Source organism: Budorcas taxicolor, chromosome 10 (genome assembly GCF_023091745.1).
Source record: "Budorcas taxicolor isolate Tak-1 chromosome 10, Takin1.1, whole genome shotgun sequence".
NCBI classification, from domain to species: domain Eukaryota; kingdom Metazoa; phylum Chordata; class Mammalia; order Artiodactyla; family Bovidae; genus Budorcas; species Budorcas taxicolor.
In genome coordinates, this window is record NC_068919.1 from 17,991,558 (window position 1) to 18,018,770 (window position 27,213).

Genomic DNA, 27,213 nt, shown 5'->3' on the forward strand with positions numbered 1-27,213 from the left:
TACTGAGCAATTTTGATATAGCAGGTTATAGTTGTCACTAATCCACTTGCTAATTAGGCCGTAACTTCTAACTTGGTATCCCTACTTGGAGAACTAATGCAGCTAAACACTGTGTATTAGAATATATAAATGTATAAATGTTGTTTTATAAATATTTGAAACATATCATCCTTTCTGTTGTGATGATGTCTCATTCAGTGTCAATGTGGAAGATTTCAGAACTGAAGCTGAGACAGGCAGTCAGACTTTTCAGGGCAGAATGAGTAGCCACCCTTCCCTGACTCTCTCCTTCTCTTCTCCCTTGCCCCTCAGTTCTTTAGTTTCACTTCAAGACTGTTCTCTGAATGTACTTTTATAGAAGGATAAGAACTAAGTATAAAAGAGTTGAGAACATATCTCTTCCTGAGTTCTAGGTCTATGCTTCTGACTATTAAAAACCAGTTGAGCTTTTGCACAATTTCTGTTTCTACCTTTCTCCTATGTTAGCCCCCATCCCTGTACTATATCTCTAAAAGGTAGCGGTTAAGTCTAGATGGTGAATTTTGCATATAGGCATTATTTCAAAGAAAATACCCTTAATCATTTCCTTTTTTTTCTTTGTGTGGAAATACTAAGTTTCTGAAATACTTTTAATGTGCTCTTCAGTTTATGTTGAATCCTGTTCCAGCTGCCTCCCCATCTTGTGGGAAGAGTAGAATTTATTTATTTATTTAGAATTTATTTTTAATGGCAATAGAAGGAACACTCAATTTTCTTTAAGGAGTTTCTACCTAAAGACCATTAACAATTGTTTTGAGAAGATAGTGTCTCGTTTTTAAAATGTGTTTTTTCTCATGTCTCACAATATTAGCTGCTGAAGGTGCAGCAAACCCTTAGCTTCCCCCAACCTGTGGAGGAACTTATTACTTTTGCTCTTGTCTTGTTTATGGGGAGTAATTTAAAAAGAGATATAAATTTGGGTGTATGGGGGTTATGACATGCCCACTTCCTCAGGATACCTCAACTTCTAAACTCCTAGCTCTATCGGGAGTTGATCTTAAATGTCTGTATTTAGGGAATTTTCTTCCCAACCTGAAAAGAAGTTTTATCTACTCAATGAAATAAATATGTGATTAATGGGATTAATACTTATGACTTTCTATTAAAAGTGGGATTTATTGAGAAATTGAGATAGAAGGAAGGGTTTTCGTATTCTTACTGATTGCTTTTTTTGTGTTTCTGCAAAGGCTTAGCTCTTTACCTTTCTCTAATATTTCCAGATGACCTGCTTTTGAGGTCAAGTACATTTTCTATTTTCTGCTTTGTTCCTGTTGATGCATGTAATCCAACAGATGGCATAGAGAATATATTGGCTCTTGGGCAGGGGACAGGAGGAATTGGAAAGTGCAAGCCCTTTTCACATTTCCATGAGTTTTATTCAAGACACAAATATTTCAGTTGACTGGGATGGTAGATGATCTGTAGTGTTAATTGTGGTGTCCTTTCATATCCTGCTATAGTCCTGGCATGACAGAGTTGCATAACTTTCAATTCAGTGGTCGAGGAGTAACATACAGGAAGAGCAGAAATAGCAGTATAAAGGTGAAAGTACCTTTTAGGACTTTCTCTGGATAACTTTCAAATATCATCCAGCAAGTGAAATATCCAACAGGGTATCCATTTTTGGGAGACAAAAATGTACTGACTGTTGAAGTAGTAAGGCTTCCTAGATTTTGACCAAGTTGTTGGATTCTTAGAGGCCCATTTGCATAAACTATTACCTGGTGAAAATTCAGAAAGTTCCAGAATGTTATAGCACCCTAACTGAATTTAGAGAGCTCCAACTTGGGGTAAATAGGTACCTATATTTAATGATGGGTTGACTATGGCCTTGGTAGACAGGACCATTTTTGTATGTTTTCCTGTAGATATTAGAACAGGCATTTAGTTCTTCTGGTAGGCATACAAGATATATTAAGAGAATGACTGACATATCCACGTCTGTGTATCTGAATAAAAGTGATGCCTCTGGTTAAAATATCCCTCAGAGCATGAGGAAGACAGAAACACAAATAGGTAATTATAATACAGTGAGTTAAACTTAGTTGTGGTCAAATGCAGATATACTAGAAAATGTAAATCAGTGTAGAGAAGAGAAGTTAAGGAAAACTTCCCAGAGGGAGATGGTCCCTAGACCTCAGTAAAGTGAATAGTCCTTGGACATACCAGGTAAGGGTGAAGGCTCAGAGTGGACTCACTAGGCCCACCCTCTGGGAACCTGCAGTGAGATGCTTGCCCCCTTCTCCTCCTAACTAGCTCCAGGTCTTCCTCCAGCCCACGGAATGCTAGAGGGACCTGCCAAAGTACACTTCGCAATGCTCACCTTGAAGGAAATATTCTGTGGCTAATCAAGAGAATCAGCTGTGTCTAGTTCGTTCTTCAGGTGTGTTCGTTCCATTATTCAGCTCTTCTGAGGTGCTATTGTCTGCTTGATTTGTTTTCTTTGTCTTGGCTCTCATGATCTTAATTTCCAAGTAGTCTGCATTTTTTGTAATGGCTTATTCTGTTTAAAAAATTATTTATTTATTTGCCTGTATTGGGTCTTAGTTGTGGCATGTGGGATCTTCATTGCCACATGCAGAATCTTTTTAGTTGCAGGATGTGGGATCTACTTCCCTCATCAGGGATCAAACCTTAGTCTCCTGCACTGGGAGCACAGAGTCTTAGCCATTGGACCACCAGGGAAGTCCCTCTAATGGCTTATTCTTGTTTTATGAATGAGGTAAAGTTTTTTTTTTTTTTTTTAATTTCTAGAATTTATTTTTCTCCATTACCTACACTTGTTCTTTAAATTAAACAAAAATACTTTCTTTCATCCATTCATTTGTTCTATGATTTTTTTTGTTCTGGTTTATATATGAGGATCTAAACGAATTTGTTTCCTTAGCATAATTTAGAAATGTCACTGTGAATGCAAGTTATAAGATCTCTGTCTGTGGAGGATGTAGGAGGGAGGAGGAAGGCTATCCAACCAATTGGACTTGCCTTTATGATGTTTACAAGAAACTCGCCCTCTGAGAATGGGGGCTCCTTTTACATCTTGGGCCAGATGCACTTCCCCAAGGCACAGCCCTTCTTCCCTCACCATTTTCAACCTGAGGACAATTCAGGAGTCAGCCTTTTTGAGGGTAGGAGGCTAGCAAATTGCTACCAAACCCTCCAGTAGTTACTGGACAGCTGACCCACATCTGCTGGCCACACTTTCTCTCTCTGATTCTGGGGAGTATTCTGAAGTTCTGCCGGTAACATTTTCTTAACTCTTCATACTCTTCATTTCAGGCTCTAGCAATTTGGGGATTTACTGATTCCATCTGCTTTATATCTTCCAGAAATTCCTTAGTGCTCTGGTCTGCTGATAGAACTTTTTCTGGTTTTCTAGTATTGCTAAGGATATTTTTGTACTTTTATATTCAGTCATTTCAAAGAGGTTTTGAGAGGGTAGAGAGAGGTCAGATCACACACCAAGCAGCCATTGTCATAGCTGTCCTTACTTTGAGTGATTTGCCCCCCAAAGGCCACCCGTAAAAATATCCTTGGCAGCTTTAAAAACACATAGGCCTTAAGTTCACTGCTGGGTAACCTGCTCCAGTAAATCTGGAGTAGGGCCAAGGATCTGTATTTTTTTAAGGCTTCTCAGAGAATTCTGATGTTCGGCTTGATGCTAAATCTGGGAACCATTGAGTTATGGCACCCCCAAATAAGAAAATTTGTTAACTAGCAGATTACTATTTTATATAAAATTTCCCTTCACAAGAAAAATCTGCTAGACAAAAGTATTTGTCAGGGATAGATATGTACTACCATCCAGAGGTAGTTTATGATCTGTAGGCAAAACCCAGGGTGTTTCATCTCCTTTCCACTGAGGCTGTGCAGAGCTCTACTCTTCATTACAAGGTTAAGGTATAATTGATTCTTTCCTGTCTGTTTCATTCTCCAATGTAGAAAATTTTAACAAGCTTTTTTCTTTAAAAAAAAAAAAAAAGACACATTTATAATTTGAGTGTTTTCCTTGCTTAAAAAGGAATGGTTACTATTGCTCCCAGAAATAAGGAGACGTTAGTATCCCTGGGAAAAGAGTCAAATACTAGTCAAGGTCAAATGTCAACTCAGGACTCTTAGTCTCATGTATTATTTTTTAAATTGTGGTAAAATACTCATAAAAGTACCATCTTAACCATTTTAAAGCACACAATGAAATGGTGTTAATAAATACATTTACACCCTTGTGCAGTCAGTCTTCTGTTGCACAGAACTCTTTTCATCTGGCAAAACTGAAATGTTATACCCATTAAACAACCGGTCTCCCTCTCCAAGGCCCTGGCAACCACTGTTCCACTTTCTGTCTCTGAATTTTTGACTACTCTAGTTATGTCATGAATGTGAAACCATGCAATATTTGTCTTTTTGTGATTGGCTCATGTCACTTTGCACGATGTCCTCAAAGTTCATCCATGTTGTTGCAGTTCAGTCTCTTAAGTCGTGTTGGACTCTTTGTGACCCCCATGGACTGCAGCACGCCAGACTGCCCTGTACTTCACTATCGCCTGGAGTCTGTTCAAATTCATGTCCATTGAGTCGGTGATGCCATCCAACCATCTCTTCTTCTCTTGTCCCGTTCTCTTCCTGCCTTCGATCTTTCCCAGAATCAGAGTCTTTTCCAGTGAGTCAGTTCTTTGCATCAGATGGCCAAATTATTGAAGCTTCAGCTTCAGCATCAGTCCTTCCAATGAATATTCAGGACTGATCTCCTTTAGGATTGACTGGTTTGATCTCCTTACAGTCCAAGGGACTTTTGAGAGTCTTCTCCAGCACCATAATTCGAAAGCATCAATTCTACAGTGCATAGCCTTCTTTATGGTCCAACTTTCACATCCATACATGACTACTGGAAAAACCATAGCTTTGACTGTATGGAATTTTGTCTCCAAAGTGATGTCTTTGCTTTTCAATATGCTATCTAGATTTGTCATAGCTTTCCTTCCAAAGAGTAAGCATCATTTAGCTTCATGGCTGCAAGTTCATCCATGTTGTAGCATGTGTAAGTTTCCTTCCCTTTTAAGAATGTATACTTATATATTATTCTTTAGGTGGCATGGAACTAACTAGGAGAGGCAGATGCCAGAATGAACCATGCCTACCTCTTCATCCACATTGTTTTCCCATAGAGCCCTATGAACTTGCCTTGTTCCACTGAACTTCCTTAAACATAAGCATGCTCTCCCTTGCCCATTTAGTCTTTGCATTTACTATGGCCTCTGACAATAATATTTTTTTCTACCTCTCTTTGTCTGAATAACACCTGATGATCCTATAGATCTCAAGGGTTCTCAAACTTTAATATGCTTAAGGATCATCTGGAGAGCCTGCTAAAATGCACTGCGTGGGGATCCATCCTCCATGGATTCTAATTCAATAGTTTTAGATGGGGCTCAGGAATTTGTATCTTTAGCAAGTTGTGCAGCTGATTTAAAAATACCACTGATCTGTGCTTTCCAGACTTTGAGTCAAAACCCATACAAGAATCCTAGTCAATTTTAGTTCAAGACTGGAAACATAAAAGCAGAATAGAAAATGTCAAGAGTTTCTCACACATTGTAAGGGTGAACACTGTCTCATGAGAAGTTTGCAGTTTTAGTATATATGGATGTATCTATGTATACATTTGTATGTGTTTGTGTATGAATGTTATTTTGCTATAGATATTTTGGAACTGGATTACAATGTAAATATATTTCTCACCATGAATTGGGTTTAAAAAATTTAGAAAACACTGTGGAGTCTCCATTTTGGGAGCATGGACTACCAGGGAAGTCCCCAGATAATTCTTATTATAATCATAAAGTTTCATTTTTCTTTGTGTTAGACTAATTTATTCAATGTGTATATGTGTGAGTTTTTCTAAAAGGAAGGATTCTTAAACTAAAATTAAACTAAGACACGGTGAGCAGGCTGTTTTGCACACCTAGTCTCATACTGGGTTCACACTTATATAGTTGAGAGGCTGATAGCTATTCATGGCAGTAAATTAACATTTTAATGTATTGATGTGTCAAAGGCCCTTTTGGGTTTTGCTAATGTGAAGGTTCTAGAAGTTGTGGACATTTTTGGTACATATTGCTAAGGGGGAATTTTGGTCTTAAAATTACTCATGATTGTATGTTATATTGGGTGATTGTTTCTAGGTTGAGAAGCACAATTATGGTAAATTGAGATCAGTGTGTTTTATGATTTCTGTTTTGTTTTGGTCTACAAATTCAAAGTATAAGTAGAGTAAATCCAAAATGCATTTAGAAATAAAATATATTAAGTAACTTCTCCTGGTGCTATTCCTTATAACTTGTAGAAAATACTTCCAAAAAGTGTTTGAAGTATTTTGCAATAACAGTGTCAAATACAGTGAACATAAACATTTAAAACAAAGGTAAGTGACTGTAACATCCCCTTCTTATCTTCATCTTATCTTGTTTTGTTTTAATTGAAGTACAGTTGATTTATAATGTTGTATTAGTTGTAGGTGTACAGCAAAGTGTTTTGGTTTTCATGAAAAGAGATGTACAAATTTGAAACAAAAATGTTTACATATCTGTTTTATGTCCATTCCACCTCCCCACCCTACCCCACCCCAACCTAAATTGCTATGTTGATCTCTTAACCCATGGTACCTCAGTATGTAACCAACCTTATTTGAAAATATGGTCTTTACAGAGGTAGTGAAGTTAAAAAGAAGACATTAAAGTGGGCTCTAATCTAGTAAGACTGATATTCTTATAAAAAAGGTGAAATTTGGAGGCAGGTGTACAGGGACTTCCATGGTAGCTCAGACAGTAAAGAATCCACTCGCAATGCAGGAGACCCATGTTCTGTCCCTGGGTTGGGGAGATCCCCCAGAGAACGGAATGGCTACTCAGTCCAGTATTCTTTCCTGGAGAATCCCATGGACAGAGGAGCCTGGGCAGGCTACAGTCCATGTGGTTGCAAAGAGTCAGACCTGACTGAGCACACACACACACACACACACACACACACACACACACACACACACAGGGAGACTGCCTTGTGAACATAAGGACAGCTATCTACAAGCCAAGAAGAAAGGCCTAGAACAGATTCTGCCTCCACAGCCCTCAGAAAACAACAACACTACCATCGCCTTGATTTCAGACTTCTAGTCTCCAGAACTGTGTGATAGTAAATTTCTGTTGTTTAAAAATATGAAAATAAAGCAGAGGTGAGCAGATATTGAAAGGAATGAACAAACCAGTTAATTTTATGAAAAAAGCAAGGTCAAAATTAATCATGCCAAAACCCCAAGTATATACTTTCAAATTTGATCTTCTGAAGTAACTTTTGTTCATCCTTTATAATTAAATACAAACCCCAAACTAGAAGAATTATTTTTTTTCTATTATCTATACCATACCTCTTTGAGTTCTGTAATATCTATTTTGATGTATGCCCAATTATAACTTAATTATACAGGGGTAAGGGTAATTCGCTCAGTCGTGTCTGACTCTTTGCGACCCCATGGACTGTAGCCTATCAGGCTCCTCCGTCCATGGGATTTTTCCAGGCAAGAGTGCTGGAATGGGTTGCCCTTTCCTTCTCCAGGGGATCTTCCCAACCCAGGAATTGAACCTGGGTCTCCCGCATTGCAGGCAGATGCTTTACCGTCTGAGCCACCAGGGAGTAGTGTCAGTTATTATCTGTCACATGGTAGGCATGTAATTATTGTTCTTTTAATTAATGAAAAAAAGAAACCAAAGTTTAAAGGTGATGTTCTTCAATATTCATAGATAATTTTTAATAGCCCTTTTCAGCATGTCATCTTGTTTGGTTGTCTAACGACCCAGTTTGCAGCTAATTCACCATGGCTATCCCCTGGAATATAAAATAATAAAAAGTAACTAAAACAAGGAAGGCAAATTAAAATTATTTTATGGATTATTTTATTGATTATTGATTATTTTATGGATTATTTTATTGGATTATTAGAAACAACTGTAACAGATATCTTCCAGACTAAAAGCTTTCCTCAGTAACTTAAGATTTTAGCAGTTACTTTTTGAATATTTGAGTAGATTCAGTGTTGTTTTGAAGAAAAACTAAGACTGTTTCAGGCAGTTTCTGAATTATGTAACACAAAGATAAGATAGGCCTCTTATTTATAAATATATGTATAATAGTCATTTTAAAGTCCTTGTCTACTAATTCCAATATTCCAACAGCTGTGTCATCTCTGAGGCTTTTATAGAGACTTGTTTTTCCTTTTTGATACATATATTGAGGTTTTTTTGCTTTCTCATGTCTGGCAATTTTTTATTACATTCCTGGCATAGTGAATATTACATTGTTGAGAATCTGTGTTTTGTTGTCTTAATTTGAAAGTTGTTGAATTTTGTTTTAAAGGTAGTTAACATACATGAATCAAGGCAAATTGGAAGTGGTAAAACAGGAGATGGCAAGAGTGAACGTCGACATTCTAGGAATCAGCAAACTAAAATGGACTGGAATGGGTGAATTTAACTCAGATGACCATTATATCTCCTACTGCAGGCAGGAATCCCTCAGAAAAATGGAGTAGCCATCATGGTCAACAAGAGTCCAAAATGCAGTACTTGAATGCAGTCTCAAAAATGACAGAATGATCTCTGTTCATTTCCAAGGCAAGCCATTCAATATCACGGTAATCCAAGTCTATGCCCCAACCAGTAACGCTGAAGAAGTTGAAGTTGAACGGTTCTATGAAGACCTACAAGACCTTTTAGAACTAACACCCCAAAAAGATGTCCTTTTCATTATAGGGGACTGGATTGCAAAAGTAGGAAATCAAGAAACACCTGGTGTAACAGGCAAATTTGGCCTTGGAATACGGAATGAAGCAGGGCAAAGACTAATAGAGTTTTGCCAAGAAAATGCACTGGTCATAGCAAACACCCTCTTCCAACAACGCAAGAGAAGACTCTACACATGGACATCACCAGATGGTCAACACCGAAATCAGACTGATTATTTTCTTTGCAGCCAAAGATGGAGAAGCTCTATACAGTCAACAAAAACAAGACCAGGAGCTGACTGTGGCTCAGATCATGAACTCCTTATTGCCAAATTCAGACTTAAATTGAAGAAAGTAGGGAAAACCACTAGACCATTCAGGTATGACCTAACTCAAATCCCTTATGATTATACAGTGGAAGTGAGAAATAGATTTAAGGGACTAGATCTGATAGACAGAGTGCCTGATGAACTATGGAATGAGGTTCATGACATTGTACAGGAGACAGGGATCAAGACCATCCCTATGGAAAAGACTTGCAAAAAGCAAAATGGCTGTCTGAGGAGGCCTTACAAATAGCTGTGAAAAGAAGAGAGGCAAAAAGCAAAGGAGAAAAGGAAAGATATAAGCATCTGAATGCAGAGTTCCAAAGAATAGCAAAAAGAGATAAGAAAACCTTCCTCAGCGATCAATGCAAAGAATTAGGGGAAAGCAACAGAATGGGAAAGACTAGAGATCTCTTCAAGAAAATTAGAGATACCAAGGGAACATTTCATGCAAAGATGGGCTCGATAAGGAACAGAAATGATATGGACCTAACAGAAGCAGGAGATATTAAGAAGAGGTGGCAAGAATACACAGAACTGTACAAAAAAGATCTTCACGACCAAGATAATCATGATGGTGTGACCACTAACCTAGAGCCAGACATCCTGGAATGTGAAGTCAAGTGGGCCTTAGAAAGCATCACTACGAACAAAGCTAGTGGAGGTGATGGAATTCCAGTTGAGCTATTTCAAATCCTAAAGATGATGCTGTGAAAGTGCTGCACTCAATATGCCAGCAAATTTGGAAAACTCAGCAGTGGCCACAGGACTGGAAAAGGTCAGTTTTCATTCCAGTCCCAAAGAAAAGCAATGCCAAAGAATACTCAAACTACCACACAATTACACTCATCTCATATGCTAGTAAAGTAATGCTCAAAATTCTTCAAGCCAGGCTTCAGCAATATGTGAACCGTGAACTTCCTGATGTTCAAGCTGGTTTTAGAAAAGGCAGAGGAACCACAGATCAAATTGCCAACATCCCCTGGATCATGGAAAAAGCAAGAGGGTTCCAGAAAACCATCTCTTTCTGCTTTATTGACTATGCCAAAGCCTTTGACTGTGTGGATCACAGTAAACTGTGGAAAATTCTGAAAGAGATGGGAATACCAGACCACCTGACCTGCCTCTTGAGAAATCTGTATGCAGGTCAGGAAGCAACAGTTAGAACTGGACATGGAACAACAGACTGGTTCCAAATAGGAAAAGGAGTACGTCAAGGCTGTATATTGTCACCCTGCTTATTTAACTTATATGCAGAGTACATCATGAGAAACGCTGGACTGGAAGAGCACAAGCTGGAATCAAGATTGCCGGGAGAAATATCAATAACCTCAGATATGCAGATGACACCACCCTTATGGCAGAAAGTGAAGAGGAACTAAAGAGCTTCTTGATGAAAGTGAAAGAGGAGAGTGAAAAAGTTGGCTTAAAGCTCAACATTCAGAAAACGAAGATCATGGCATCTGGTCCCATCGCTTCATGGAAAATAGATGGGGAAACAGTGTCAGACTTTATTTTGGGGGGCTCCAAAATCACTGCAGATGGTGACTGCAGCCGTGAAATTAAAAGACGCTTACTCCTTGGAAGGAAAGTTATGACCAACCCAGATAGCATATTCAAAAGCAGAGACATTACTTTGCCGACTACGGTCCTTCTAGTCAAGGCTATGGTTTTTCCAGTAGTCATGTATGGATGTGAGAGTTGGACTGTGAAGAAGGCTGAGCGCCGAAGAATTGATGCTTTTGAACTGTGGTGTTGGAGAAGACTCTTGAGAGTCCCTTGGACTGCAAGGAGATCCAACCAGTCCATTCTGAAGGAGATTAGCCCTGGGATTTCTCTGGAGGGAATGATGCTGAAGCTGAAACTCCAGTACTTTGGCCACCTCATGCGAAGAGTTGACTCATTGGAAAAGACTCTGATGCTGGGAGGGATTGGGGGTAGGAGGAGAAGGGGATGACAGAGGATGAGATGGCTGGATGGCATCACGGACTCGATGGACGTGAGTCTGAGTGAACTCCGGGAGTTGGTGATGGACAGGGAGGCCTGGCATGCTGTGATTCATGGGGTCGCAAAGAGTCGGACGTGACTGAGCGACTGAGCTGACTGACTGAACTAACTTACAGGAGAATCAGGTTGTGTTCAGGTTTATATTTAGGCTTTTTCAGGCAGGTCTAAAGTAATCTTTTTCTACAAGTAAAGTCATAAGCTTTGCATCTATATTTATTTTACCTTGACACTAAACACAAGATTTCTCCATCAAAAGAAAACCAATTGTTTATCTGCAGAGTATCTTTGCACTGGTTTCCAATGTTCCATTTTTCCTCACAGGTTTATGTGATGAAGGCAGTTGTCTCCCATATGTACAGGGTGGAGGGTTTCTGGCCCTTAGTGGAATACAACATTTTTAGTTTGGGAGCTTATGTAGGAGCTCCTTGTATAGCTTCACCTGTTCCCCTCCAGAAAAGGAGCAAGAGACAGACAGACAGATACATGCTCACACACACACATACAAGAGACAGACAGACAGACAGAGATGGGGAAGGCTTCTTGGTCAAATGACCTTTGGAATGTAAACACACAGTTGTAGGAGATAAAATTCTGTGTCACCCGAGAGGTCTCTGTCTATGCCATCACTTTGAGCCCACGTGGCAGTTTTCTTTGCCCATGCAGAAATAGGAACATCTGAGCACTGTTTCCCAATATAGAACAACCTGAGGCATAGCATTGCTGGGACCTCAGCCGTATAGCCTGGGTGTTCCCCGTGGTCTCTGTCTGGTTGGAACTCCAATGTCTCCGAGCTCTCTATGCTCAACAGGTACACTTTTCATCTTTTGGCCCCTCAGTAGTTATAATTTGCTAGGCTTCCTGGAGCCACACTGTGTTGGTGCATATTAATTTCAGCCAAGACTTCTATGCATGTTTTTGGAGTTTCTTCCCTATACAACTCCTTATTCTCCACTGTCCAGCCCTCTGCCTCAAATTCCAGCAGCCCCAGCAGACCCAAACTCTGACCTCTGTTTGATCCATGCAGTGAGACTTCTGTCCTCTTTTTGACTCCTCTTCCCTTTCTGTGATCTGAGAAGTGCCTCCAGGCAGAAAGCAAGATTAAAGTGGCTTTCATGTGTTTCTCTTCTCTAAGGACCACATCTATCCTGTCTGTTGTTCAATGCTTGCTTCAAATATTTTGTCAGTTTTATAGTTGTTTACATTGAGAAATTGAGTCTGATAACCCCATAGCCAAAACTGCAAGTTCCTTCTACCGTATTTTCAAATTATCATGTTGTATATAATCTTTGCGACCTGTCTAGTGTATAGAAGATGCAAATTCCCTTAAATTAACAATACTGTATTTTTGAATCTAAGAACAAGGGACTTAAATCTAACCTGAATTGGTAGATGTGCAGTTGCTGTCAAAAGCCTTCCTGATATTTAAAATGAGCCATTTAGAAATGAGCTAAAAATGTATTGTAAAAATCGACTTTAGGATCATGTTATTTGTCCAGAAATCTCCATGCTCTGTCTTTACATACTTAATCTCCCTATAGAAATTCCTTCAAAAACTGTGATTTAATGTATTTTAATATTTATTGAAGAGATTGAGGAAAAAGCTAGTTAAACCAGAAAATTCTGGCTAGAGAAAGATATAACAGTAGAACACAGGTTTAGTTATGTGAAAAGAGAACATTATGAATGTATGAGTAAATTATTGGGATGCTTTTAATATACCCAAATATGCCTACATAGAGTCGTTCCTGAGTCCATGTCTGAGGGTGCAGGATCATGTCATTCTCAAAATAAAAATACATTTTTCTGTTTCCTATGGATAAGTACATGTTATCTAAAAGGTGTGTTAAATTATTTAGGAGTACATTTATAAGAATTGTATGTTTCTATAGAAGCTGTTGACTTTTGATGTTTGAAGGGTGATAGTTAATCACACCCTTTCTCTTCTGCTCTAAGTTTTTAATCAATTGAAAGATACAGTGGTCGGATATATGGAGTACAAAATAGCAGAATGCAGTTTAGCTATGCATCTACAGTCAGGCTTCCTAGTATATCTCTCCTGGATTAGATTTTCAACTCACTGGCCAAAGAACTGGAAAACAGAGACCTCTCTCCTTGGGAACAATGAAGCTTAAGAAAACACTCCCATCCTGGAGACCCGGTGGCCTGAAAGAAAAATAAGAGAAGCTGGGCCTCTTACGTATGCACATCCCCCTGTGAGAGTTTACCTTGTAGGAATTATGTGTGTGTGGGTGTGTGTGTGTGTGTGTGTGTGATGGGTGAATTATTTGTTTTCTCCATATTTGTTTTTAGAATTAAAGATGACTGTTATGATGTGGTGAAACTTAGCTTGAGGAGGAAGGAAGATTATTGCCTGAACTTGATAAGCACTGAACTTACAATCAGGCCTTGGTTAAATAACAGGGCATCCTCCCCTTCAAAAAATCTTGCTGATATCCAAGTAAGGGAGTTGGGATTCTCTATAAATAAGGAGGTTATTTCTAGATTCCTGTCTTGAAGGGAGGTGAACCAGTTAGATTTGTTTGTCCTGGGCACTTAAAAAGATATCGCAGTGGCTTAATTATATACTCCAAGATATCTTGAGTAGTTTACAACTGTCGAATAGTCTCTGGGAATTATTTGTTGACAAGACTTCCTTCTTATGGTTTAAAAAGAAGTTGACAGTGTCAGTTGTAGACCCCATGTTAGAAATCATAGTTCTTAGTTTAGGAATCTCCTGGGAAGCACTGAATAATGTAAGCCAAATTAACAATATTTTTTGGCTAGTTCCTTTGATCTTATCTTTGAAGTTTGGAGTTTTGCACTTCTAGGATATTGGCTTGTGATTCTCCAAAGTAACCTGCTTGCGGGCTTATGAGAGTGTTTTCTCCAGGTATTTATTTATTTATTTGGCTGGGTCGGATCTTAGCTGTGGCCCGTGGGATCTTCGTTGCATCATACAGGACCTTTTGTCGCAGCGTGTGGACTCTGTAGTTGTGGACCTCAGGCTTAGTTGCTCCATGGTATATGGGATCTTAGTTCCCCAACCAGGGATCGAACCCATGTCCCTTGCATTGCAAGGGGAATTTCTAACCACTGGACCATCAGGGAAGTCCTCCCGAGAGTGTTTTTATAGCTGCATGGGTTTAGGATGGAGGACCACCTTAGGGATATCCAGAGCATGGTAGCTAATAACTGACCCTCCTCTTTCTCATCCTTTATGATTTCATTAAAATATCTTCTCCATCTGTTTCATTTAAAGACTTTAAAATTTCTTCGCAGTTGGTTTCTGGAGAACACTGTTTATGCATTTCTCTATATAAAACATCAAATAAGGCATTTTGGGGCATAACAAGAGGATGTCTATATGCCTTTTTTCCTAAAGTGGATAATCTAATGACAGCACGCGTGCGTGTGTGCTCGGTCGCGTCTGACCTGTGCCCCCGTGGACTGTAGCACGCCAGGCTCCTCTGTCCATGGGTTTCTCCCGGCAGTAATACTGCAGTGGGCAGCCATTCCCTTCTCCCGGCGATCTTCCTTGCTCAGGGATTGAACTGGCATCTCCTGCAACTCCTGCACTGGCAGGTGGATTCTTTAGCACTGAGCCACCTGAGACCTCCCTATCTGGGGAAAATGAAGCCCCAATCTAATGACAGGGAACATCCAAAGACATAAGTGACATTAAACATAAAACAAACCACCCCCGCTGCCTGTAGAAAAGCCCACAGCCCTAGTATCACAGTTTTATCAGCTAAGAAGCTTTGGTGTAAGGGGTACTTCTTCCCTGATAATGCTGGCAAAATGTTTTCTTTGAGGGTTTTTTTTAATTGAAGTATAGTTTTAGTTTTATTGAAGTATATTGTGTTAGTTCTTGGTGTACAACAAAATGACTCATGTATATATATATATATCCCCATATTCATCCTGTAATAACCCATAATGGAAAAGAATATGAAAAAGAATATATATACACATATGTGTATGTGTGTGTTTGTATATGTATGTGTATATATGTATTCTTTTCCATTCCCTATTCAGCCACAGGGACGAATATGGTCCCCTGTGCCATACAGTAGGACCTTGTTTATTTTATGTACAGTAGTTAGTATCTGCTAATCGCAAATGCCTACTTTATTCCTCCCCCTGCCCTCTTCCCCTTTGATAACCGTAAGTTTGTTTTCTATTTCTGTGAATCTGTTTTTGTTTTGAAAAAACATTCATTTGTGTCATAAGTGATAGCATATGGTATTTGTCTTTCTCTGTCTGACATACTTCACTTAGTATAATGATCTCTGGATCCATCCATGTTGCTACTAATGGCATTATTTCATTCTTTGTTTGGCTGGGTAATATTCTTTTATCTATTTTCTTTATCCTTTCATTGTCAATGGGCATTTACATTGCTTCCGGGTCTTGAAGGTGAAGGTGAAGTCGCTCAGTCGTGTCCGACTCTTTGCGACCCTGTGGATTGTAGCCTACCAGGCTCCTCCATCCAGGGGATTCTCCAGGCAAGAATACTGGAGTGGGTTGCCGTTTCCTTCTCCAGGGGATCTTCCCGACCCAGGGATCGAACCCAGGTCTCCCGCATTGGAGGCAGACGCTTTAACCTCTGAGCCACCAGGGGAGCCCCTCATGTCTTGAACATTGTAAATGTTGCTGCTATGAACATTGAAGTGAATGTTTCGTTTTAAATTAGAGTTTTCTCCATATACATGACAAAAAGTTTTTGAAGAGCCCTGATGTTCAAAATTGTGGGTCTAGATCAGTAGTATCAATATCACTGGGATCTTATCAGATATCCAGAATCTCAAGTGCAATTGTAGACCTACTAGATGAGAATCCTCCTTTTTAAAAGATCCCTGGGTAATTCAAATGTACGTTATAGCCTGGGAAGCACTGTCACAGAGGATTCTGATTGTGCTTCTTTGTTATTTAGGTCAAATGTCCAGTTGGAACTAATCACTCCAACCACAGGCATATAGGTTACACTGAATGCTCAAGGTCACACTCAGTGCTTATAGAGACATATGTTCTCTGTCCTCTAGGACAATGCTGTGGATTGGGTTTGCTGCAGAAAAGAAGTGTTTTGTTATCAGGAGAAGCAGGGGCATAAGCGATACCCAAATACACTTATTTCCACTTTCAGATCTTGGCGCACACGAATGTCAGAGCTCACTGTTACTAGCCTCTTCACGTTGGATCATTTCATCCCATTTCATGTTTGTGTGTGTGTGTGTGTGCACGCGTGCAAATGTGATACTCCCCATCTCCGTTGCCTCACAGTACCATCTGTCTGACTGACCTAGATAACAGAGATTCTTGCTTCTTCCACAGCCTGGTTCTTCTATCACATTTCAGAGTCATATTTATCAAGTACATATGAATACTTTAGGATAACCTATATATACGTACCTGTGCCTACGTCTGAATTCACTTCCCTGTAGTCTTGGTAGGCATGTATGCCTCACTTACCCTCTTTCGTCTTGCCACTATGGCATTGATCCTTGGAAGTAAGTAACTTTCAAGTTACGAACTGTTAAATTGCACTGGTATTCTCTAGAAGAAGTCATGCTTTCAGCCCTCAGGAATTATAACTGCTAGTCACTACCTTAAAGAAAGTTTAATATACAGGGCAAGAGAAGGTTTTAATCCTTTACTTCTGTTATTTATAGTTGACCCTTGAACAATGCTGGGGTTAATCTGCTGATAATTTATAGTCAGCTCTCTGTATCTGAGGTTCCTCTGCATCCTCAGGTTCAATCAACCACAGACTGTGTAGTACTCTGGTATTTACTTCTGAAAAATATCTGCTTATAAATACACAGTTCAACTCACATTGTTCAAGAATTAACTGCATTTTGATGCTCATGTTTTCCTGGGTTTGTTAAGCTGTCTCCTGTTGCCTTTTGATGTGTCGTCATTCTTTGAGCATTCTTACTTTCTGGCGCACTAGATGTTCCAAACTCATCTTTACAGGGGTTCTGATTCCTTTTAGTGGAAAATAATATTTAGAAATCAAGATCTGAGTGTCAGATACAGTCATGGTTACTGAGCTGTCATTGCTTTTAGGCCTTCTCTATGGATAGAATCAGGAGATGTGTATGTGTGTATTGCACACATTTATCTATTTGTCTATCTGTATACATTTAAAACCATAGTTTTATACCAACAACTTCATGAATTCATTAATGAAGCTTTGAATTACAATTCAATTCTGCAGGACTGATGTTAGCCATCTACCACAATCCTTTTCCATATTTGCAATTACTTTCTCTGACATTGACTCCCCATTATGTATAATACATTTACTTATTTGCTCAGTCCTTGAATATATTGAAAGTAGTTTGAGAGTTGCTAACCCACACTGCTGTGGGAGGAATAAAACTTCTAACCCTTATTTTTTTCACTATGCTGCACGGCTTGCAGGATCTTAGTTTCCTGACCAGGGATCAAACCCAGGCCCCCAGCAGTGAAAGCTTTGAGTCCTAACCACTGGACTGCCAGGGAATTCCCTCAAAAAAAAAATTTTTTTTTTTTTGTACTGTGTTTTTGTGTTTAACCTAAAAGTATGTAATCAGAAAACTGTGTTTAAAGTTGTTTGGGTTAATTCTCCTCTACACTTTCAGTGTGATTATGTTATTCATTTAAGCAGTAAGATTTATCTGTTTGTTTGTATCCACTTTCTGTTGTTCTCCCCCAGCCTTGCTAATCTGATATACCGATTTTTCAGTTGTGTAACTGTAACATGGTCCCCAAACTCAACTATGAAAAAAGGGATCACTCAGAGGTTACTTTCCTATTCTTTCTACCTCATTTTCAACCCCCTTCCTTTCCATCCTCTTTTCACCCACTCTTTTAGATAACCTTATACATTTCTGGTTTATCTTCATGTGGTTTTTTTTGCACATATCAGCAGATACATGTGTAGTTTAGATGAACTCACAGGGGTTTTTTTCCCTAGTATTTCTGTGGCATTTCTAGTATTTGTATTTTTAGTTCCCTGATCCACTTGAAGGTTATTATTTTTTTGGAGGGGGGAATAAATAGCATGAGATTTGAAGTTTAGTTTTTCAAGCATCTACTCAGTTGTGCCAGAGATACTTATGTAAAAAGCCTATCTTTTCCTTGGTGATCTGGGATGCTACTTAAGTATCAACTTATCTAACCCCGTTAAAACTTCAGTAATCATGAACTTGTTTTACTGTCTTTCTTCTCCCACCTTTCGTTTTTCTCAGCTGCATCATTTCTACCTTATTGCACATAAAGCCCGTTATATAACATACATAGCACGTTGTTCTTTCAGCTGGATTCATGCCTCTATTTTAGAGAGTCATGGAGAGTCTTAGATCTCTAATTAATTATTGAACGTGCATCATCAGTCCTAGTCGAGTTTCCTCAGTCGTCTCTCAGTGAATGAAGCTCATCCAGTATATTCCTCAGGAAGGGTTCATGGGTACAGAACATTCTGAAATCTTAACCTTGATGCTTGAAGGACTGTGCTCTGTGCTTAGTCACTCAGTTATGTCCAACTCTTTGCGACCCCATGGACTGCAGCCCACCAGGCTCCTCTGTCCATGGGGATTCTTCATGGAGTGGGTTGCCATGCCCTCCTCCAGGGGATCTTCCCAACCCAGAAATGGAACCCAGGTTTCCTGCATTGCAGGCAGATTCTTTACTGTCTGAGTCACCAAGAAAGCCCAAAAGTACGGGAGTGGGTGGCCTATCCCTTCTCCAGGGGATCTTCCCAACCCAGGAATCGAACTGGGGTCTCCTGCATTGCAGGTGGATTCTTTACCACCTGAGGTACCAGAGAAGCCCCACCTAAACATAACTTACAATGCAAAGTAGCAAAAGTGTGACCTATTTAAGAAAAAGGGAGGGGCATAAAAAATAAAATTCTTGCGCTATTCATTTTTGCCATGAGGTTTTTTTTTTTAAAAAAACTTTTTAAACTTTTGCTACTTTGCATTGTAAGCTATGTTTAGGGCAAAATAGTACCAGTCTGATTTCAGCTGTCATCTTTATGCTTAGAGGTTAAGTCTAACAGTTTTACTAGGATTGTTGCTGTTCAGTCGCTAAGTTGTGTCTGACTCTTTGAGACCCCATGGACTGTAGCATGCAAGGGTTCACTATCCTTCATAATCTCCTAGAGTTTCACCAGCACTCTCAAGAGTCTTCTCCAAAGCCATAGCTTGATTATATGGACCTTTGTCATATCAAATTGATTGTCCTCATTCAGTTTTCCCAAGTTCCTGTTGGTCCATTTCAGTATGTACAGTTTGGTCTTTTCTTACTTCCAGGAAGTTTCCTTGGGTTATAGTTTTAAGTATTAGTTCTGTTCAGTTGTTCTTATCTTTAGACTCTCCTGTTGCACATTGCTTTCATCTTTGGCCTTTTCTATTCCAACCACTTTACTTCTGATCCTTTTCATTTCTTTGCCTCGTCTTCATTCTCATGGTTGTTTTTTCTGGCTTTGTTAGATGTCCCTTAGTAAAAATTTATTTGGATCTGGTCTCCCTTGGTGACTTTGATTCTGCAGTGATTTTATCTTTTCCTTTCATTTCTTTCCCAAGTTCAGTCAACCCTGTTTTTGTTTCTTCCTGTTTATTGTCCATTTTCGCTTTTAGTTTTTGAATTTGATATTCAAGGTGGGTTTTTTATACTTTGATATGCTTATTTGAGGATATTTAATTTAGTATGGAATGTTGTATTACAGTTTCCTTGTTCTTCATGTTTGTTTTTGAAGGGGAAGGGAATTTTCATCAGCTTGAGTGGGTTTGATTTTCTAGTCTTAAAATATTTTATAGATATTTAGTCTATTTTTGCCAAGTTCCTTTGTGAGTGTGGGTGATTTACAAGACTCTTAGGTCAAGGGTATCTTCTTCTGTCAGTGTAGCCAAGCCAAGTATGGTGTGTGTGTGTGTGTGTGTGTGTGTGTGTGTGTGAGAATTTTGGGGAGACAGGGTTGTATATCTTCATTCTATTCTTTATTTTGGGGGTTCTCTTTTGTCTTGCATTTTCCCCTTTTGCACCTTGCCCATTTTCATCTTCACCATCCAATTTCCAAAGACCCCTCTTCTACCTTCTTTTCTACCATCTCAAGAGCAATGTGTTTTTGAAGACTGCGACTGCAAATCATGTGCTTTTAGAAGTCCATTCTGTGTAGTGCTGGAAGAGCTATTGGAACGTTTCCAATATTTTCACACCTAATGTGGAATTTCTCTTTCTGGAAATGACTGTAGATTAGTCCTCTACTAGTTCCCCATTTCTCTCTTGTGCATGAGTTTTTCTAAAGTGTTCTTCTGTACTGACTACTTATATAGGTAATTTGATACTTGAGCATACTCTTTTTGTTATGGGCATTGGTTTTATGTAATTTGCCTGTTGTTCTTATAGTTTTTGTATTGCTTTTTGAAAGACAGACTGGAGCATTGTGTTTATACCCCTGCATTTACCTCATATATATATATATATATATATATATAGTATACATGCATGTATGTGTGTAGATGTTATATCTATATACTATCTCTCCTATCAGAATGTAATTACCTTAAGAGCAGCAGTTCAGTTTTACTTATCTTTATGCCCTTAGCAATAGTCCCAGTGCCTATCATACACAATGCCCTTTAAGCCTTTCTTTTTCATATTAACAATTGAAACAAAATTGTAGTAACTGCACATTACTGTTAATAAATTTTCCTTTTCCCAAAGGCTGCAGATAATTAAAGGATTGTAACATGAAGTGAAAACCCTTCTAACTATGTAACTATGCCCATGTGGGCTAGATAACCAGCACTAGGAATTATTATTTGATAACCTGAATATATAGAAATTGCCATATTCCTCATGAATGAAGGAATATGATTTACATAGTACTATAAAATGATGCTGTTCAGTTTAGAGAAGAGCCCCATGGTTCCTGAATGGCTACATTATTATTATTCTTGTGACTTGACTGTAAAATGAAATGAGAGGTTTCAGGAATCTTCTGTTCAAATAAAGAGACAAGTAGCAGTGTTGCTTTATGCTACCGTATTTTAAATTGGTTGGGAAGGTCAAAAGTACTGCAATGAATGTTTAATGTTCTGATGAAATCTTAAGGGAGATTATGTGTATTCACCAGTACCAGTTTCACACTGAACTCTTACATGATCCATCCCGTCTGGATCATGCAGGAAATGAAATTTAGTGTAACTGCCATTTGAGTAAGAGACAGATACTTTGTCAGTTCATGATTCAGAAAGAGAAGTGATGGATAGGGATATAGGGATCAAACCTAAGAATATGTACAAATAAAAAGTTTAAAGAAGAATATGTATGGCAGAGTCTCCTTTGCTGTCCACCTGAAACTACCACAACATTGTTAATTGGCTATACTACATAAAATAAAAAGTTGAAAAAAATAATATACATAAGATCTATGTACAAGTGTTGTGGGCTGAATGGATCGTGTCCTCCCCTCACCCCTGCACATTCATATGTTGAAGTCCTAATTCCTAGTACCCGAGAATATGACCTTATCAGGGGACACAGCATCTGAAAAAGTAATTAAGGTAGAATGAGGTTTTATGGGTGGATCCTAATCCTGATATGAATAGATGAGGACACCTACACCAAACAAGAAAACCCATGTGGAAATGGGGAGAAGATGGCCATCTCCAAGCCAAAGAGAGAGGCCTCAGAAAAGTGAACCCTGCTGACACGTTGATCTTGGACGTTTATCCTTTAGAACTATGAGAAAATGAATTTCTGTTGTTTAAACTACCCAGTTTGTAGTACTTTGTTGAAAACCCTCTCAAACGAATATTACAAGGATACTCATCACAGAATTTTTTTAATAGCAGCTCAAGACAAAAACATAAGTGTCCAACAGTGGAGGCATTGTTCTTTTCATACTCCAGTTTACCTGTATGTCCTTAGGAGGAAATATTTCACATGGTTTCTTTTTTTTTGCCAGATTTTGATTTTATACTTTTCTAAATTTCATCACTTTATTATTATTAAATTTCCTCACTGTATTAGGGGGTGAGGAAAAAATTTTATAATTAGGAAAAAAAGAAGGCAAAAGAAACAGCTATGGAGAAGACTGCTGATTTAATCTCATTATACACTTAAGATTTTTTGTTGCATAATTATGGAGTGAGATAAGGTTTCAAAAAGATTTTTTTTTTCGTGCATGGACACTGGTATAGTCAGAATAGATGCTAAATTGGATCATGAAGCCCCTGCTGTGTCAAGGGTTATATTTTTACTGCCAAAATAATAGGTGTTGTGGGGCACCTCAGGGCTGAGAGTGGGACAGTGAGGAGGGGCATTTAGGTGTTTTGAGAACAGCAGTGTTTATCAACTGGCGTGGAACTTATCTCAGAATTTTAACTAAGGCAGTTAGTTATATCACATATATATCAGCCTTACATGTACATCTCATTGTTTTTAATGGCTGCATTTAATTTCATTATATGGATCACTCTCAATTTATTTAATCAGCCTCTTATTGATGGTCATTTAGATAGTTTGCCCTTTTTTTGTTATTACAAGCAGTGTTATAATATGCATCTTTTTTTAACATATTATCTTTGTGAAAGTGGGTCAGTATATCACAATGTGACTCTGGAGAAATCATCTTTCTCCTTAGAATTGTGAATCCTTTCCTAATATTAGCAAGGAGTTGTAAAGTTCACATTAAAATCTGTAGTTTTAAGGGGATATTGAAGTTTAGGTCAGTGGTCTCAAATGTTGACTTTGTTTTAGAATCACCTACAGAACTGTTAGGAATTATTCATCTATGACCCTACTCCTAGAGATTCTGATTTAGATCTGGATGGGTTCTAAGTATTCAATAAGCTTCACAAATGATTCTGATGCCCAGCCAGTATTAGCAGCTTCTGAAATGCAGAAAAATTAAGATTTTAAAAGAAGACAGGGTTGTATGATTTGTCAACATCTAACATATTATAAGGAGTATGGGCAAGGAATTGAAGCTACCGAAGCTCTCATACCTGCTAGTAGGAGTGTGACTAGGTAAAATCATTCTGTAAAACTCTGGCAGCATCTATTAAGCTGACTTCTTAATAGCATACTTTGCACTCAGCAGTTCCACTCCTAGGTTTATAATCCATAGAAATGCTTAACATGTTCACCTGAATATTCTTAGTTGCACTGTTTATAATAACCCCAGGCTGCAAACAAGATAGACGTCCACTAATAGTAGAACAGAGGAAGTAAATTGAATGCTGTTTTTAAATAATGGAATATTACCCAGCAATGAGAGTCATCAAGCTTCAGCTACATACAATGTGGATGAATCTCAAAAAAAAACAAAAAACAAAAAACAAAACAACCAAAATATGTAGCAAGAGAAGCCAGATTCAAACAAATGCATATGTACAATTTTATCTAAAACAGGAAATCTGTATCTATAGTGTTAGAATCAGGAGAGTGGTTACCTTTGGGAGGTTTACTGTAAAAGGATACAAAGGCATCCGAGTGTGGGTAATATTTTGATCTGGGTACTGGTTACATGGTATATTAGTTTGTTCAGAATCATCAAGCTGTATACTTGTGATTTATAGTCTTTCTGTGTATTGTATGTTGATAAAAAGTTCAAAAATATTGTAAACCCATCATTAGGAGGAAGTTCCTCCAAAAAACAAAATCACTTCATGACAGAATGATCTCGGGTGGCTTCAGCCTGCAACTGCTTGGAGCAGCACTTGGGTTCCCAACCAGAGACTGAGGCTGGGTCATGGCAGTGAAAGCGCCAGATCCTAGCCACTAGACCAGTGGTCAGTGACAAGGCCCTGGCCCTTTGGCTTTGCAGAAAAGAATTTCCACAAAGACAAAAAGCAGTGAAACAAGTGTTTATTAAGAGGAAAAAGAATACAGTATGTGTGGATAGGCAGACTCAGAAGGAGAGTCCCTGAGATGCGCCTGTGTGGCAGTTTAAATCACGTATATGGGCTATTTCTTCCAGTTTTCCTTTGGCCAATCATTTTGATTTACCTGGTTCACAGTCCATATTTGGTATATCTCAAGATCCTTCCATGTGTATGCATGCATCTCTTAGCCAAGGTATCTGGATAGAATGCAAGGTATCTGGATGGAATGTCCCTTGACATTGCTTCCCCTTTGGCCTGCAAGGAGCCTTTTCTACACATATGTGGTTGGGGAGGTCTTCTGACTTCAGGAATGAGAGATATGTGGTCCAGGCAGGGCCCAGCCTTCTTCCTTAATTGCCTTGCTGTTATCTTCTTGGAGTTTCCCTCCATAGAGAATGAATCTCCAACTGCTTTACCTTGAGGAGACCCTGCCTCAGGTCTCCTGCCTCACTTCCACTAACTGTAAAAGGAACTTGGTCTGCAGTGGTGTGCTGGAGGCAGCTTATACTGGCTCACTAGAACAATTTATGTGCATCTCATCACCTCAGCAACATTGTCCTTTTAGCTTGAAATCGGCCATGTTGGAAATATGTACACCGTGGAAACTGGCAAATGCTACATCAGGTATTGTTGTTTTCTCAGAGAGCTGCTTACTTACTCAGTACTGAATTTAGATCTCTTTGTATGTGGAATATTATTTAACCTGTTTCATAGCTAGTGTAATTAGTAAACAGTATAAAGGTTGAAAGTGACTAAAATGAGCATGTCTTTTAGAATTATCTTATTTTGAGATTGCAAAGAATCCTTTTTTTTTTTTGTAAATTTAAGGAGGCTTATTTGCATTCACATATCAATTCAGTGAAAGGAAATATGTCATTAAGAACTTTCTTTGTCATTTTAAATTTGATTTTAGTGTCACAAATTAACATTACAAGAATATTACCAGGTCCTGAAATTTACCCTCAGTACTCAGAGTAACTGTAAATCACCTGAGACAGAAGCTGTGTTTTTGTTTTTTCTTTTTTTGTTGTTGTTTAGTTGCTAAGTTGTGTTCAACTCTGCGACCCCATGGACTGCAGCACACCAGGCTTCCCTGTCCTTTACTATCTCCCAGAGTTGGCTCAAACTCATGTCCATTGAGTCAGTGATGTTACCTAAATATCTACCTCATCCCTTCCCACACCCTTCTCCTCTTGCCCTCAAGCTTTCCCAGCATCAGGGTCTTTTCCATTGAGTCAGTCCTTCGAATCAGATGGCCAAGTATTGGCGCTTCAGCTTCAGCATCAGTCCTTCCTATTGAATATTCAGGGTTGATTTCCTTTTAGGACTTACTGGTTTGATCACTTTATTGTCCAAGGGACTCTCAAGAGTCTTCTCTAGCACCACAGTTCGAAGGCATCAATTGTTTGGCACTCAGCCTTCTTTATGGTCCAACTCTCAAATCTGTACATGACTACTGGAAAAACCATAGCTTTGACTATATGTCCCTTTGTCTGCAAATTGGTGTCTCTGCTTTTTAACATGCTGTCTAGCTTGGTCATGGCTTTTCTTCCAATGAGCCAAGCATCTTTTAATTTCATGACTGCAGTCACTGTCCACAGGGATTTTAGAGCCCAAGAAAATAAAATCTGCCACTGTTTCCATTTTTTCCCCATCTATTTGCCATGAAGTGATAGGACCGGATGCCATGATCTTAGTTTTTTGTAGGTTGAATTTTAAGCCAGCTTTTTCACTCTCCTCTTTCATCTTCATCAAGAGGCTCTTTAGTTCCTCTTTACCTTCTGCCATAAGGGTGATACCATCTGCATATCTGAGGTTGTTGGTATTTCTCCCCACAGTCTTGATTCCAGTTTGGGATTCATCCAGCCTGGCATTTCTCATGGTGTACTTTGCATCTAAGTTAAATAAGCCCGGTGACAATATACAGCCTTGACGTGCTCCTTTCCCAATCTTGAAGCAGTCCATTGTTCCATGCCTGGTTCTAACTGTTGCTTCTTGACCTGCATACAGGTTTCACAGGAGGCAGGTCAGGTGGTCTGGTATTCCTGTCTCTTGAAGAATTTTCCAGTTTGTTGTGATCTGCACAAAGGCTTTGGCATAATCATGGGAGCAGAAATAGATGTTTTTCTGGAATTCCCTTGTTTTTTCTATGATCCAACAGATGTTGGCAATTATCTCTCTGTTGCCTCTGCCTTTTCTAAATCCAGCTTGAACACCTGGAAATTCCTGAAGCCTAGCATGAAGGATTTTGAACATTACCTTGCTAGCATGTGAAGTGAGCACAATTGTGTGGTAGTTTGAACATTTTTTGGCATTTTCTTTCTTTGGGATTGGACTGAAAACTGACCTTTTCTAGTCCTATGGCCATTGCTGAATTTTCCAAATTTGCTGGCATGTGGAGTGCAGCACTTAAAAAGCATCATCTTTTGGCATTTGAAATAGCTCATCTATAGTTCCATCATCTCCACTAGCTTTGTTAGTAGTGATGCTTCCTAAGGCTCACTTGACTTCACACTCCAGGATGTCTGGCTCTAGGTGAGTGACCACATCATCATGGTTAACTGAGTCATTACCTGCTTTTTTGTATAGTCCTTCTGTGTATTCTTGCCCCCTTTTCTTAATCTCTTCTGCTTCTGTTATGTCCTTGCCATTTTTGTCCTTTATTGTGCCCATCTTTGTATGAAATGTTCACTTGGTAATTCCAGTTTTCTTAAAGAGATCTCTTGTCTTTCCCATTCTATTGCTTTCCTCTATTTCTGTGCTTATTTCTCCTTGCTATCTCTGGAACTCTGCATTCAAGGGATATATCTTTCCCTTTTTCATTTTACTGCTAGAAAATGATCATTGTAGCCTTGAGAAAACTAATAGAATTGTCATCTGCAATTATGAGACCCTCAGCTCTGTGCTCTGTCTGTCTGAGCGCAGCCAGACATAATAGATATTCCCTTGATGGAACTGTGTCAATGGCACTGTTGTAACAAAAGGTATGCAAAGAGACACTTGAACATTTTCCTGTTTTACATCTGTCAACTCTTTAACTCTCTACCTTTTCACTTTCCTTTTGACTTTATCCATGGCCTTCTATTTATTTCTATCTGTTGTCACTTTATCTTCTCAAGTTATTAAAAACTTTTATATGTAGTGATGGATAGGTTAAACTACTTTAATAGCTTCCCCCAAGGGAAATTTG

At 38.8% G+C, this 27,213-nt stretch overlaps 1 protein-coding gene across 1 annotated transcript in view; it reads left to right on the forward strand.

Moving 5' to 3' along the window:
* The window catches only part of LRRC49 (leucine rich repeat containing 49), a 154,117-nt gene that overhangs the window by 57,480 nt on the left and 69,424 nt on the right, over positions 1-27,213 (forward strand). The window lies entirely within an intron of this gene.